Source organism: Cupressus sempervirens, chromosome 3 (genome assembly GCF_028749045.1).
Source record: "Cupressus sempervirens isolate cs-2001-9-10 chromosome 3, ASM2874904v1, whole genome shotgun sequence".
In the NCBI taxonomy this organism is placed as follows: Eukaryota; Viridiplantae; Streptophyta; class Pinopsida; order Cupressales; family Cupressaceae; genus Cupressus; species Cupressus sempervirens.
In genome coordinates, this window is record NC_143120.1 from 1,074,577,503 (window position 1) to 1,074,583,758 (window position 6,256).

Below are 6,256 nucleotides of genomic sequence, written 5' to 3' on the forward strand. Positions count from 1 at the left end.
TAAGAGCTATCCAACACAATTATTACCTGACCATCTCAAAACATTGAGAGTAAGTAATTTCATTCTTTCAAGAGAGAGATCTCAGTTGCACATCCTTGTCATTGTATCATGTAAACGTCGCTCTCAACAACTCCTATGCGAGGAATAAGTACCAAACTTGTCTTTATTTATTCCACTTTTTAAAACATCTTTCTAGCATATTGCCCATCCTCCTCTAGCAAGTATGCACATTACCTTGCTTCTCTTTCATGAATTTGCATATACCATAAATAACTACTACCAAAAAATTTAGAAGTAATTTGACTCATTTTATATCCTTAAATTTAGGATCCAAATTTTAAAGCTCAAGTGCTTCACAAAATTAATGGGACCCATTACCTTTAGATATTCCTAAAAACTTTTAGTAGCAATTGCTCTATTTTTAAAGAAGCCCTCCTATATGGAACCCCAAACTTAGTCAATTAACATCAAAGACACAATAATTGAGATAAATAGAAGCTACTTTGCGCACATACACAAGTTTACATTGATGTAATTTTCTAAAGGAAATAAGTCAAAAAAAAATTATATAGAAGGTATAGGTTATTTATTATCATTATGTTGAGTATTGTATTCATGTTGAAGATTGTTGGTGGTATCTCCCTCAAAGTGGACTACAAGGTTGCTCCCTCTAAGTAGCATATTATTATTAAGTGTTTACAACATATTTGATACTATATTCTTTTGCCATATTTCATAAGAACTTTGCTAAAAAAAATGTTTTTAGTAGATCAAAAAGATTATTATGAATTTTTGGAATGATATCAAGTTTATAATTTCTCAAATGTCATATCTTTTAATTTTGTCGAATATCTGGTTTTATGAGCATCTTTTTCAAACTTTCACAAAGCTTAAAATTTAAAATTGTTCTTTTTTTCGAGATGTCCAATTCTTTAAAAGGAAAGCATTTTATTTGTTGCAATGCTTTCAAATTTGATAGCATTGTTTAAATTTTTAATACTTGGTTCCAATACTAATTTACTATAGTTTGTAATTATGACATTTCTTTTTTGGAAATTGATTTAGTGAAACGCATGTGAAATCTTCTTAAAAGATAATTTTTTTATGTTTTATACCTGCCACACACAAGACATTTTTTGCTTCTCCATGTTGGTTGCCTTATTTAGAGTCACCATTGAGATTTTTGGGAACTTTCTATTGAGAGTATAGTAGGGAACACTTTATTCTCATTTAAGTAATGATTATGACATACTAACAAAGTGACCTTTGCCAAAAGAGTGAGATATGCAAGTCTTTGACATTTTCAGTACAATGGAGAAAGAAATTCCCACTGATGAGATTATTACCACAGAGTTTCAAGATGGAAGCCTATTATTGCAAAATAATCTGAAGATCGACTCTATCATATGCAGTTATAATATATTCTTTCTATCTTTATTACTCACAAATTTTATGCAAACTCTGAAAATAATTTTGTAAACTGGGCTTGTAGTCCCATGAAAGATTGGAGGTTTTCTTCACTCCACTTTCACCTACCAGTGCCTACACTAAACATATTTTTTTGTAGGACTAGGCCGACAGAGTCCAGAGGCCAAAAAGCTTTGCAGCCCTAACTTGGCTAGGGACTCACAAAGTCTTGTATCACTTCTTTGTCACACTATAATTTCCAAAATCTTCCTTCATTACAAAATTTAAAGAAATTTAAAAGATCACCCCATTCTCTTCTACTATGACATCTTCATCTCCATGACTATTTGCAACTTCATTTTTCTTTTCATCTTTATCTTGTTCTTCAATCTCTGATTCAATTTATTTCTTTTCTCCATCTCCATTTTTTTGTCTATTTTAATACCCTCAATTTACAAATCTCCCTTTTCATTTCCTCCAAGATAACCAAACTTTGATAAAATAAATACCTTTTTCTCCTCGTACTTGATGCTTGGTTCTTCTATTTCTTCGTATTCATTCAAATCTTCATTAAACTTGTGACCACTGCTATCCATAAATTTGGTCTACAAACTTTCTTCTCATTCACCTAACCACTTCGCTCCCATGTTATTGCTTCAAATTTTTCATTATTATCTTCCTTACTTGTGTAGGCTATTTGCACATGCTTCTTTCTCCATTTGTTTTTTACTAAAGGGCTACACTACACCTCTTGATTTCTCTTTTCGCTATCCTCTTTCAAGAGAACATTTTTCTTCTTAATTCTCTCTACCTCTTCTACCTCTTGAAGAAGTTCACTTCTTCACACTCACTCCAATCTTCATCTTCTTCCTCAAGATAAAATTCAATCCTCTCTACGTGTTATTTAACTTCACAGTTGTCATCTTCTATCTAACCATCTACATGTGTTTCCTTCACAAGCATTTTCTCATCAACTTAAACTCCTTTTTTTTTCCCACCTCGAAGGCATCATTCTTGCCTCAATTTTCTTCAATTCTTCATAATGACTTTTGTTTCAATTTCTTCCCAATACTCTTCCCAAATTGAGATTTTCAAGAGTCTCTTCATGACCCAATTTCATCCTTGTCTTTGAACTCATCTTCTTCCTCAAAGACATATCTCTTAGAAATCATGGATCCTACCTGCAATAAACCAACATGTACCTATCCTCTACCCAACAAGAGGTTTTTGGAGACAGATCTCTCTTATGCACCTTCTACCTAGCCTCACTTTCTACAAGAGGACAAAACCTCTCACACATACTCTAACAATTGATTTAGCCCTTCCAACCAATCATCTAGCTCTGATACCTTTTGATGCACAACAAAGTTCAGAGCCTTATCAAGCTATGAGATAATACAATTCAAAACAATATTTAAAACCATAACATAGTAAAAAGCCCCAAAATCAAGAATTCATTCACTCTTTAACATTATAGGCATTCAACTTCAATAGGATAACCATAAGCAATTCAGATTACTCAAGCTCTATTAACTGCCAACAAGATAATTCACTTGTTCTCGTGCACAAACCCCTATTAACTGGCATTGTCAAAATGATTTAGCTAGGCACACAAACATCATAGATACAACCTTCAATCCCATTGCTAGGCTTTTCCTAGCACAAGATTTCTTGTATATATAGGTCACAAATTTCTCTATTGCCACTACAATGTTAGATTTATTATATTAATCAGGCTAGTTTCTAAGCTTAGTTTAAATAAATAAATTAGGTAAATGTATAGTTGCTGGAAGTTATTCCCGTAAGCAGTTTTTGTAAGGGAAAATAAAGCTATATAAAGATACTCAAACATCAATGTATATATGATATCCAAATGTATCCAAAAAATGTAAATCAATAATATCAGCATTTTATATTTTAGCTCTTTCATTTGGTATCAGAGCCTAGTACATAGACAATGGAGAGTTAATTGTGAGATGAAAAAATGTGTTGTGCCCAGAAGTGAAGACAATGTTTGTATGCAATAGTGAAGTTTTCAAGTAGTACTCACAAGAATTGCATTCATTATAGATGCAAGAGGAATGATTCTGGTTGGTAGAAAGAATATATATTTCTAATGGTCCGAGGAGTCAAAGAAGACAAATTCCCTATCAACGCATTCAAGAAAATGGATTGAGGAATGAAATCATTGCCAAAGAAAACTCTATTAACATCAGATTACTATGGACAAGTGAAGGGAGAAGCATCATTAAATTTATTTATTTTTCTCTTTCACAATAAGATCACGAGCAATGCTACCATGTGTCTATCTGGTATTCTGTGAGATCATCATTTTGGAGAGTATGTGATGCTTTTATAACATAGATTTTGCTTGGCCTTTCATAATTTGCAAATTTCTTTGGTTCATATGCTAGTCAACTTGGAGAACCATTTCCTATAGCATTGGATGCATTTTCATTTGAAAATTTGTAAAGAATTTTTTCTTTTCTATTGTACATTTTTTAAAGTTGCTTGATTTGCTTTCAAAGCAATCAAGAAGAAAATGGATAAAATGACTGCTATTACTAAGTTTGAAGGTATTGAATTCTACACATGGCAAATTAAGATACAGTTGCTTTTGATTGAAAAATAACTATGGGATATTGTATGTGGGTTGGTGAAAAAGATACAAGATTTTTGCTATAAAGAATAGAAGTAAATAGGAGGCTGGAGGCAATGGAGGTTGTAGGATTTTTATCATCTCGAGCTAGCTTCTTGCTTGGAGATGATTACTGCATGAGAAGCACCTATTTGTGTCCCTGTAAAGTTGAGGCTTGGCAAACTCATCCCTAAAGATAAGAGGGGACTTGATAGATTTGTGTCCCTAAAGAAAAGAGGGGCCTTGGCTACATGATTGTCCTTCTATGAAGTGAGGGGGGAAAGATTTGAAGAATGGCATTAAAGACACTCAGAGGAGATGTCAAATTTTGAAGGAAATGTGTCCATGACATTAGTGGTGATTGTTTCTATGACACTTAAGGAGGTGTTAGAGACACTTAGAGGAGATGTGGACTTTCGGAGGAAAGGCGTCTCATGTGCAGCACCAAAGGAAGCATCAGGCACACTCCATGGAGATGTGAAATTTTGGAGGAACTATGTCTTGTTGTGTAAGGGAGGTGAAAAAAATGTTATTATCAGGACAACTTCAAGATTTACAATCTGAAGTTGGGATATGAGGGAAACTTTAGGATTAGGATTTGCAATTTGAAGTTGCAGAGAAAAAATCTAATTTCAAAGATTGGTGAGGAGCTTCATCAAAGTTTCTAGAGGAATAATATTGGTGAAGGCTTCCACTTTTATTGGATTAATGTAATAAGGGGGAATATGTTGGACTTATTACATTAATTAGGTTAGTTTCTAATAAGGGGGGATGTTAGATTTGTTGGATTAATGTAATAAGGGAAAATGTAAGATTTATTACATTAATAAGGCTAGTTTCTAAGTTTAGTTTGAATAAATAAATTAGGTAAATGTATAGTTGCTGGAAGTTATTCCAGCAAGCAATTTTTATAAGAGAAAATAAGGCTATATAAAGATACTTAGACATCAATGTATATAACATTCAGTATCATGTATGTATCCAAATGTATCCAGAAAATCTAAATCAATAAAATCAGCATTTTATATTTTAGCTCTTTCATGCAATTCCTTTGCTCCTCTATATTAATAACTTGATACTAGTACATCTACACTTCTGATACAGACCTCTCTTCCTCACAATGTGCTATCTTTTGTATTGTTGTTTCATCTATTTTATTATTATTTCAATCTTGTCTTCTGTTACATGTCTTGCACAGTCTCCCTCTTCCCTTCAACTGTGCAAGCTTCTTTCTTTTTTCTACCTGCACCTCCTCTGCATCTTGGTGCCTCTCTTCTTGTTTAAATCAGACCAATTTCAAAACTCTTCATTGCCTCTTTCTTATTAAGTTACACTCCTACATCTTTGCATTCCTCTATATGTTGTGTTTTAAAAGTTATTTTCTCCATGTAATGCCATATCATCCTAAAAACCAGCAGTCACATCATAAGTTTCTCCCTCTTGCATCTATCACATATTTTATTGCCTTCCCACTTCCACGCTGCCTCTCCCTTCACTCTTTTTGTTGGCAATCTATTGATACCCCTGTTGTTTATTATTCTCACTATTTATTCCATCAACTGTTCCAACTTTCCTTTCATAGATTTTACTCCATTCACCCTTCCTTCAAGTTGTTATAAGTAATGGCCCTGTGAATTCTTCTGAAAAGGTTGCAGTTATTAGGCTTTGTACCTACCAAATGCATTTGCTTGAAAGCTCTTAACACTTATTCAACAAATGCATATCTTGCAATAATTGCAACTCACGAGGTATTTTTTCAAGCAGTCTACATGCCTGCTCATGCTTCCATATCTTCAGTACATGTCTTCCAGGGCATCTGCGGTTGCAACATCAAATACAATTTCCTATCCTCCATACTTTGACATATGTTCATGCTCTATTCCAAAACTGCTATGCAAATTGGAAAAGGTTGTGGAATATGCATTTTAAACTTCCCTTTCACTCTTTAAGAGAGATGTCAACTGAAACATACTAAAAGAAAACAAATCAACAATATATTTGCTCGATGCTGATCGTCTTAGGCCTGGGATCCTCTGCATCATATACTAGTCATCATAGCCTGAAGAATCATCTCAAAGTTTTGGATATGCTTTGATTTCCACAAAGATTAAATGTTTACAGATGAACATCTAAATTCTAAACTAAAAATTTAAAATATACTAATGACCATTAGCATTACTGATTTGTTCATAAACTGAAAACAATCTTCAG